Here is a 10,661-nt window from a genome sequence, read left to right as displayed (position 1 = left end):
TGGGGAGGAGCCGCGGCTCCGTCAAGTGCCTGCTGAGGTCCGCGGGAAGCCAGGCTTTGTAAACGAGTCCCCTCTGCTTCCAGACTTCCAAACTCCTGTCCATGGACAAAGCCCTCCTTCCCTTCTCGCTCTCTTTTTGCGGGGACTGCGACTCTGACGGACAGTCGCTGGGTCCCTCTTCCGAGCAGATGCCAGCGTCTGGGTTTTGCACCTCAGTGTCTGCAAAGCAGCAGCCACAGCACAAAGGACAAAAGGAGGGAAGAGGTGTGGGGTCTCCAGGCTGCCCGTGTTCCAAGGTCCTGGCCACCCTTGGCGCTGAGAACTCCCCAAGACCAATGGATGACGTTCCTGAGGCTGGTCATCACCCGTCACCCACAGCCTGGCGGGGATGTGTCCGCAGGAGCACCTCTTGGGACCCGCCCATTAGACCTGAGGTGTTCCTTGCAGTTAGGGTTCTTCCGAGCAAGGTTTGGCTGTGATTAACACTTCTCTCTTTTTATTTTATTTTTTTAATTTTTATTTTTGAAGCTTCAATGTGTTTGATTTGTTTTGAAAGCTGTTAAAATGTATTTATGTTCTGTATTATTTTATCTTTAATTAATGAAGTAATCTGTGCAGAGAGCAGAATTTAACACAAAACGGAAGCCGCAGAGCTGAGGGTGAGGGCTGGGGGTGGGGGCAGATGGGGTGGGGCCCTTGCTCCAGGCATTTGCGAGCCTGGCTGTTTGGGAGGCATCAGGCAGAGCCCCAGCTCCAGGCCCCCCAGAGGTGGCCGGAACCCCGAGGCAGGAGAAGGGATTTGTCTTGTGGTGTCTCTGATCAGGTTGAGGTGCCCCTGGCACCTGGCATTAAGTCAAGGTTTAGAAGGCAGGGTGTCGCTGAATTTCATTCCTCCTCACAACCGTGCCAAGTGGTGGAGGCGGGAATTTCCTGGGACGTGGTGGCTCCAGAAACGCATTAATCTCGGCTCTTAGGAACCAGGCGCCACCTACAAGCTGTGAAACTAAAACCTTCTCCACTAAGCGCTTTTAGATTCTTAGTTTTAGAAGAATAATACCTGATTTTCCTGTCCTGCTTCTGCTGTGTGCTGAGCGATGATAACCGCCTACTTCATGGAAAATTGTGCCTTTAAAACTTTGTAAATTTAAGTACATCTGAGATGTTGCTTCTTTTTACTTTTTCTACTTTTTCCTACCATTTTCTAGAAAAAAATTTTTTGTTTTGCATATCTCTTCCTGGGGGTGGGGGCAGGGAACTACAGCAAACTCATTTTTATGCAATATATTTTTCGGTGTCAAGTTTGGACTTTCGCTGTCACTTACCTGCTGTGTTTCGCTACTTTCTGACCAAGCAAGGCTAACTTTTGTACAGATCAATTTGATAAAATTAAAAAATGCTTTTTATCTACGTGGGCTGCATTTTGTGTGTTGCTTTCCATAAGCGTGGGGGCTGTGGGTCTCCGAGACCATGGGGGTCCTGTTTTGAAGGGGTTTGGCCAAGGCAGGAGTGGGTTCTGTGAGGGTTAACCCCAGGCTCCCCGGGGGGAGGGGCCGGCTGGCCAGACCACCCTCCCTCTTGGGTGCTGCGTCTGAATTTGAAAAGAATAGATCTCAGAAGCCTCCAGGAAGCCGGGGATGCATCTTCCTCCTGGTGTGTGTTGCGAGGGGGCGGGGGGGGGGGGGCGGGGGGGAACCTCCTCAGTAGGCAAAATGGGTCCAGATGGGCCAGATTTGGGCCGTGTTTTCCTCCCAGGCGAATCCCAGAGCTGGTTTCTGGGTGGCTGACGACATTTTTCGGGCACTGGCTCAGAGCCAGGCTGGGAGCTGGATAAAAGCCGCCCTGCAGGCCCCGGACAGGACTGTCTGGTTGGCAGAAAGGGTTTCTAGGAAGAAACGGTTGTGGGAGCAACAGCAAGCGAGGGGCAGCCTTGCTCCCCGGCTGGGCCTCCCCAGCACACGGGCCTGGAGGCACCCACCTCTGAGCTGTGCAGATGCATCTGGGGGTGAGAGGAAGATTATGCTTCTCAAGAGAACCCAGATACGCAAGGCAGTTAACCTATGCAATTTTAATGGATGGCCTGGGTATGGGGCCACGCACCCGTCCCCTCGCCTGCCCAGCCGCTCGCGTGGCTGCAATCCAGGGCGCGTCCCTCACCCCGCGCTGGGGAGCCACATCCAGGGCCTGCCAAGAGCAGCGTTTGGGAAGAGCTGCCCGGATTTATGAGGGTTCGTGAGACCAGTGTTTGCCAAGCTTCCCGGGTGAGGCGGGTCTGAGGTGGGGGGATGTAGACATCCAGGCTCACGGAGGCCCGCTGCCTTCGCAGCCGGCCGCCTGCGAGGAGCCAACCCAGCCTGCCCTGCATCCAGCGAAGGGCTGTCCAGGTCCATATGGCCCTCTAAGCCCTCGCATTGACACCCCAAACCAAGGAAAGCCCCCAGTGTCCAGCTTGCTGACAGAGGGAGCAAGGCCTCCCCTTTGCTGTTCTGGGATCGCTCAGGCCTTGCCAGGTTCCCGAGGGCTGGAGGCTCTGCCAGTTTTGTTTGGAGTTGGAGGGGCTCCTGTGTATTAACTCCCCAGGTCCCGGTCTTTTCCCGCTGACCCACCCTGTGTGACAGCCCCCATGGCCCCAGGTTCTGGGCAAGGTTCCCATGGGTTTCCTACATCTGAGCTCGTGACGCTCCAGGGAGAGGAAGGACAGCCACATGGTCCTGGCGCAACCACACCCTGCCTGGCCGAGGGCATGGAGACCCAGTGCCCTGCACCTTGTCCCTGCCCCTCCAGGGCCCCCTCCCGTCTTTGGGGCCTGGGCTGGTGGCTTCCCCGCTGGGAGCATTCTCAGGCAGACATCGCAGGCCGAACCCACAGCCAAGGACCCTAGAAGTGGTGGGGTCTCTGTCTCCCCAAATGCTGGGTCCCTCAGTGACACTCTGAGAAGGCAGCTGGGGCGGCCCCCCGGGGGGTCAGGGCTACTGAGAGGGTTCCCTGGGCTACCCTGGTCCTCAGGCTGGTGACGGATTTTTGAGGAAAGCCCAGCAGACAAGGTTACTCCCAAGGTCGGCCTCGCCCGGCCTCGCCCCAAGTCTAAGAGAGTGTCTGCTCAAGCTGGTCCGGAGTCCTGTTCTCATTTAGACTGTTCCATTGGCCCATCCCAGGGCCAGGCCGGCAGGAAAAGTTCCTCATTTTTCATTTCCTCATGCAGAACAGAGAGCATTGCCTCTCTGATCTCAGATGAACAGAGTGCCCTGTTCAAGGAGAAAGGGGAAATGGCATTTATGATCCAGCCCTGCTCTGATGGGTTGGAAAGGCCCCTTCTGGTTCACAATCACTCTTCCTGGGATGATATCGGCTTTCAGAAGTGGATTTTCTGTTTGGATGGGAGTTCATGGCCAGTGTGGCTGTCAGCTTCAGGGAAGGCCCATGTCCTCTGAGCAGCTGCCTGGGAGAGGCCCAAAGTCCCGCGCACCCGGCCGATCCCAAGGGTCAGATTCAGGACCCACCCAGCCTGCTGCAACTTTGGCCCACATTTAGGGGGACAGCACTCAGGATGGGCATCACAGACTTAGAGTCCTGGCCTGGTGTGGAACCAACTCTTTCCTCCCCAATGTGTAGCTGGGGTCTCCAGTCCAGCCCAGGACAGAGGGTCTCTGTGGATGCCATCTCTGGCTGATCAGGTTTGTAGGGGCTGCGGTCCATGGCATCAGGTGGGGCTAGGAGGATGTGTTTCCAGGTGGTGACTCGATGGCCACCAGACACTAGGCAAGCCCTCACACCCTGTGTGGACGGCCTCCTTGGACACATTCCAACAGGCTTCATGGAAAACCTGTGCTGACCAGGACCTAGTCTGGAGGCCACAAAGCCCGTGATGCCAAATCCCCCAGTCTCACCCCAGAGCCAGTGTAGACCCCAAGACAAGGGAGATGGGCTGTTCTGCCAGGCACTGGGGGTAAGGAATCATTCTTGAGGAAGGAGACTTGTAGCCGCACTCTGCCCCCAAACTCGGGCCCCCTGGCCCAGGCACTTCTCCTCCAGGAGGGAGCAGATGTACAGATGTCTCCAAGGATGGGGCTGCAGGAGGCTACAAAGGGGAAAAGTCAGGGAGGGAAGGAGCAAAAGAGGGAGATGCACATGGGGCTCCAGCCCCCCCTTCATGTAAGGAACGTCCTGGAGCAGAGAGTGGGGCCGAGGACTGGCCCTGAGAGCCCAGCACTGCCCACCCCTGGCTGCGTGCCTGGGCAACCAGGCTGTGAGGGGTGTCCTGTCTTCTGCTTCTTCAGGCTGGCTTTGGGATACCTGGCCTCCCTCTGGGAGGGAGGAAAGATGGAAAAGACCCCCTGACATACTGGGGGGACTCTGAGAGTAGGACCTGCCCGCGATGGAGCATTTGCACAGATACCTGAGAGAACCCTTGGTGCTATTATCACCACCTTCAATCACATGATGCTGCTTCTTGCTCATCTGCAGAATAAGGTGGATTTGCTGGTAAGAAAATTAAGTAAAAGTGAAATGGGCAGAGAATGTGCATTCAAAGGCCAGGGGCCTGGGATGCCCCCGTCCCAGCCTCTGCCTCTGGGACCCCTCCTGCTGCACCGAGGTGTCCTCCAAGCTTCCCTGCAGTAAGGCAGTCTGGGCCGGTGGATAGAAGCTCTGCCACTTTCCTGTCAACCCCTCTGTGCCTCAGTTTCCCCCCATGACCATGGGGTGATGATGGTCTCACCGAGGTGCCTTGGGGATTTACTTGGTGAGCCTGAGGCCAGCACTTGGACACATGGGACAGGAACCTTCCTGCCCCATCCTGCTGGCAGACTTGTCCCCGGACCCCTGGGGTCTTCCCTCCCCTCATCTCTCCCAGCCTCATAGTGACTTCCTCAGCTCAGCCCCAGAATGGCCGGTGGTGGAGGCCTGCACAGCCTTCCTGCTTCCCCTGCCCAGGCTGGGCTGTCCCCAGCAAGGTCCTGTGTGCAGCGGATACCTCGCCCCCCCACCCCAAGCTCTCCATAACCCCTGTCGTCCCCAGGGGGCTGGGGCCAGAACGCAGGGCTCGGTCTGCTGAGGCTGCTGCTGGGCCTTTCCAAGAGGTCCCTAACCGGGTCAGGTCGGCCCTGCTCGCTGGCTCCCTGTGCCAGGGTGCCACTCGCAGGACCCCGCAAAGGGTTAAGGTGCTGGAGGCCTGGCGGGAGTGCAGGCGGCTGAGCAGAGCAGCCGGGCTGGTGCAGGGCCAAGAGCGCCAGCGAAGGCGCTGCATTTTAATGAATCATTATTGCCGGGGAGGCCTTTGTCTTGCTTTATCCGGTGCACAATAAAAGAATTAATTAGACAGAAAATGGCAGGGCAAGGAACTGACAAGTCATTAAGGGCTGCTGAATGACCGATGAGATGCACGCCGGGGTGGATTTCGGCTCCGGAATGATAATGGCCGGACGGGTGCTTTGTATGCGCTACCAGCCGGCCTCTGGGCAGCATTGTGGGTGCTGCCGTTGTGGCGGGCAGGACGGGCCAGTACCGGCCTGACTCTCCAGAGGCCAAGCAGGCAGTGGGAATCGGCTGACAAAATCGATGTATTAATTTTTGTGTGCAGACACAGTGTAAATATTTGGATACAGAGGGGACTTTGGCGAGTGGGCATTCTGGTCCCTGGACTCTACTTCCTGGCTCAGGGGACAGAGGCCAGCAGTGGCTGTGCTCCCTGCATTGTGAGAAGCAGAAGGCAGGGATGGGGAGGGGGGAGGAGAGAGACTGAGAGGAGAGGAAAGAGGAGACAGGTGAGGTGAGGAGGGTAGAAAAAAAGAGAGAAGAGGGAAAGAGAGGGGTGAGGGCAGAGGGAGCCTGGAAGACCCAGAAGAAACTCTTCCGAGAGCCAGGCTCTGCCATCCTTTGCTGCTGCTGTCATGGTTATTTAGACGTCACCAGGAAAAAAAGTGCCACCCACAGATCTAGCTCTCCCACCCAGAAAAATTGAGCCTGTGACTTAGGAGTGCATCGCGGGGGAGGATCAGCCGGCTCCTCCCTGCGACCCCCTGGGGGGCTGGATTTGGAAACCGCCTAGAGGATCCGGTGCCGGCTCCCTGGTTTCCTGCTCCTTCACGGCATGTCTTGTGCCTCCTGGGTGTCATCTTGGGGGTGGAAGGGAGGGGGCTGAAATGCCAGACAAGTTGGGAGAGGGGTCCCCCTGCCTCGGGGCGATGGGGATGTGGGAGAATAAGCAGGGTGTGTGACCAGGCAGTCAATGCCCCTTCCTGGGCTGGATGTTAAGGGACAGGTGACACCACCACTGGGACACTTGGACCAGCTCCAGATCCCGGCTGATGGAGGATGAGGGGCTGCTCTGTCCAGAGGACAGCCCCTAGTGCAGGCAGAGGGCAAGTGCTGGGTGTCCCTGGGTGGAGGGAGCTCCATCAAGCCAGGGCTGCGTGGAGCAGAGGCCACATCCATTTCCAGATAACAAGTGTCTCATCGGTGGCAGGGCGTCTGGACACCACTGGGAAGTATTGTCTACGCTTCTGTACCCTGTACCCCCAATGGTTGTGTGTGCGTCCCCTCTCACACACAAGTGTGGGACTAAGGTGGGCCTGGACACTCTGGGCATCACCCCCAAAGGGGGGGCCTCCCCTTCCTTCTCCCCAATTTCCTGGGGTCACATGGGTCTTCTGAGGAGCTTGTTCACTAAAGGGAGAGGGAGGGGTGGGATGAAGGTGGCCAGAGGGCCTGGATGACCCTAGCTCTAGAAACCTGAGTCTTCTACATTTTTCTAAACTGGAGGGGGTTATCAAGACAGGGTCACGGTGCCTGGCATCTGGTAGGCCCCTCTGGCTTCTGAGGTCCCTCTGTAAAATGGGAAGGATGGTGTGTACCTCCCCAGGAACGGTGATCAGAAGCTTGGGAGATGAGTCCTTAGCACAGGATTTGGTTAGGAGCAGCCACTAAATACACATCACCCAAAGTTGTCATTGAGCTGAAGTTAGGACTCACACCTCAGCAAGGAGTCGGCCTGCTTGCTGGACAGGGCCGACATTCTCCCCATCCATCCCTCCATCCATCCAATGACCATCAGACACCAGGTACCGGACTTTAAAGGAGAAGGAGACTAACATAGCCCTGCCCCCCTCTCAGTGCATCAAGAAAGGGTCACACAGGACAAGTGAAGGGGACTGTAGGAACCTACACAGGGACCAGCCTCCTCTGCGGGTTGTCATGGAGGCGTCTCCCTGAGATGTTTCCACTGAGTCTTTTTTAAAAAATATTTATTTATTTATTTGGTTACGCCAGGTCTTAGTTGCAGCAGGTGGGCTCCTTAGTTGCGGCTTGCAGGCTCCTTAGTTGTGGCACATGGACTCCTCAGTTGTGGCATGCAAACTGCTAGTTGCTGCATGCTTGTGGGACCTAGTTCCTTGACCAGGATAGGACCTGGGCCCCCTGCATTGGGAGTTCAGAGTCTTAACTACTGCACCACCAGGGAAATCCCCTCCACAGAGTCTTGCCTCTGAGCAGGGATCTGTGACCTCAGCCTTGCCTAGTACAGATCCTGGTAAATGGCATCATCCTTCGCTCCTTCACTCAGCCTCAGAAGCCCATCTAGGCAGCCCTGGCTGGCTCTTTTCTCACTGGACCTGAGTGGGCAGCAGCACTGAGAAGACACAGGGGCAGACCTGAGCCATACCCAAGGCAGGCAGAGTGTCTGGGCCAGGACCCAGGTGCAGCCCCCCACAACTCTGGGTCCATACTCACCCCAATTTCTCCAGACATTTCCAGCTTTGGCACTGACTGTCATGTATCCTGGGAGGCCCTCTGTCCCTGGAGAACCAGGACGGTGGTCACCCAATAAACAAGTGTGGGAGGTCCCACACTGCCCACGCCCCTCTGTGGAAAACATGCACTTTGGGTTGTGGGTGGGGGCAGTGTTGGGGGGGCAACCCCATCCCAGCATGGGCAGTGTGCCCCTGGGTGGCCTTACGAGCTCAACAGGGTCAGGACTGTGGCTGTGCTTGAGCTTCATCCATGACATAGGCTGTTCTGGACACAGACCAGATGCTCAGGGAGTATTTGCTGACTATGAATCTGTGAATGAACAGAGGAAGATGAGGCGAGTCTCAGTTCTTCCAAAGCCTGAAGCCGGACAAAGGCCCAGTGGTCACAGAAGGGCAGGGCAGCAGCATGGCAGGATGCCCAGGGACTCACTGTTTTCTCTTTCAGTATGTCTCAGATAGTGACAATATTTGTACAGGAGTGGCAGGGAGTGAAAAGGTGTGGCTGACAGGGCACAAAGGAGGTCTTGGGAGCCCCGGGCACTCTGGTTGGCACTCTGGTGGTCTATGCACGGTGAGTTGTTGTGAGGGGGGAGCTAAGCACACAACATGGGGAGGGCTGGTCTGCTCTGAGCTACTTAATCTGGAACTGTGAGTAACACTGATGATTGAGACCTTGAATTATCAAGAAACAGCTGAAGCGTGTGTGAACTCCCTTCTCCAGAAGGGGTGGCACCTGCCAGAAAGGCCAAAATTAAGAGGAGGGAAAACACCAAGTGCTGGAGAGGATGTAGGGAACCAGGGCCTCATCCCTCAAAATGGCTTTAGTCCTACCTGCAGGTGACACATAGGTGCCCTACAACCCCACAGTCCTGCTCCTGGGTGTGCACACACAGCCAAAAAGCTCTTGTGCTCACAAGACTAGAAGGTTCCCTGTAGGCTGCAAACTGGGAGCCTCCCAAGTACCCTTTGAGTAAGTAAGTGAATTATGATCTTTACACACATTGGGGTCTAACACGGCTGGGAGAAGGAGCCTGGCATCACGGAGCCTCCCAAGGCAGGGATCACCGTGAGATTCCATTTACCCGGGAGATTCCATTCACATCCAGGATAAGGGTTTTTGCGTTTTGTTTTATTGTTGTTTTTTTAAGGCAGGGCAGTGAGAAAAACATGTAGGAGGATTTCTTCCAAAATCAACCCAAAGTTCTGCTGATCACTCTATGGAAAGTGGGGTCTCTGGAACTTTTCTTCCCAGAGTCAGGGGACCCATGTCCCCACGTTTCCACATTGTGGAATGTTCCACTCTATTCAGCAGACAGAAAGAAAATATCCTGAAACAGGTAAGTGATGGTGAAGAGAGCGATGGTGAAAGGGAGTCCAGAACGCCTTTCTCCTGCTGAGGGTGAGGAGGGCAAGGCAGGCGGGAGCCCCTCACAGCTGCCCAGGTCCCCGGAGAGGAATGTCTGGGTGGGGAGCATGGTCCTGTTAAAAGAGGAAGCCTACATGCTCTGTGAGGACCTGGGGAGGCATCTATTCGTAAGGGGTTGGGGGGGCAGGCGGGTGTGCAGAAGAGGGTAGGGGTCGTGAGGACAGCGGCGACCGTACAGTATGCGCTGGGCACTGGGCTGGCCTGTGCTCAGCCAGTGTGATCTCAGCAAAGGCCTGAAGGGTCTGTGATTCCCCCATGGTTACTCTGCTGGCCGGGGCTGCAGGCCAAGCCCTGGGCAGAAGAGCAAAGTGGGGCAAGTCCCCAGCGGCAGGGCGCGCCAGGATCTGCTGCCCTAAAGAAGGACACCCTACACCTGTCTGTCCTCTGAGCACTGTGGGCTTCCTCGCTGGGAAGGGGAAGGGCCTTTACTCTGTCAGCTGGATGGAAGGGGCTTGTGGGCTCAGACGCTCCTCCTGGGCTCTGCCTCGGTGGGTCATGCCAGAGGTGCCTCTGGCCCATCAGCCCCCAAGCTGGGCTGCCAGGGGACCCGAAGGCGCTGGCATCACCCACAGAGGGAAGCATTCTCGGGTGTCCTAGTTAGAGGACGATCTAAGGCTGAGAAAATGTTCTGTACCCCTCTGGACACCCCGGGAGGGCGGCCAGCACATTTGGATGTTCACGCTGGCCCTGAGGCCAGGGAGGCCCCGCAGGCACCCTTGGGAGCTGGCTTGAGTGGTGGGTGGGGGTGGGGTGCACACTGCAGGCTGCTGGACGCGGAGCCTGGCCCGGCCCTGCCTCCGTGACCTGACCGCCAGGCCCAGAGGGAGCGGCAGGGACAGAAGGCAACCTGAGCAGGAAGCACTGGCTGGAGTGTTTCCTTCCATGAAACACCAGCCCCAGCCCCACCCGCCGCTGGGCAGATGGATGTCACAGGCCAGGCTGAGCGGGGGTTTTCATCGCCTCGGGAATGCCCGCAGTGTGGATGGAGCAGGCGCTGTTGTGGAGGAAGACAGAGCTGGAGCTTTGGGGAGGTGGGCGTCCTGCTCCCAGCTGACAGGAAAGTCATTTTCTTGCAAAGCAGGGACACAGCCAGCTCCGTGCCTTTGGAAAGGAGACAAACTACATCTTGATTGTGATGGGTTGATGGGGTCGCGGGCCCTCGCCCCCGCCTGCCTCCCGCTCCGCACACCCGGGTGTGAGATTGGCGGGGCTGACTCCCCTCACGCGGGCTCCCTGTCACCTGTTCCTCCCATTTGCGAGCTAATTCCGCAGGGTCCGTGGGCGGCAGCGGGCGCGGCAGATCCGGAGTGTGGGCGAGGCTGTTACAAAACAGCCCCAGCGCAGGCTCATTTGCATGAAGCCCCGAAGAGGCCCCACCCAAATCCTCCTTGATACTGAGCCCCTGAAGCTCCAGTCTGCAAAATGCCCTCCTACCCTGCCACCCAGATGGATGCTGGGACCCCAGCAAGAGGCCGCTTCACGGTCCCTGCTGG

Source organism: Delphinapterus leucas, chromosome 15, assembly GCF_059928025.1.
Source record: "Delphinapterus leucas isolate spDelLeu-1000000601 "Yukka" chromosome 15, BTC_Dleu_Yukka2, whole genome shotgun sequence".
Lineage (NCBI taxonomy): Eukaryota > Metazoa > Chordata > Mammalia > Artiodactyla > Monodontidae > Delphinapterus > Delphinapterus leucas.
This window is presented reverse-complemented; position numbering follows the sequence as displayed.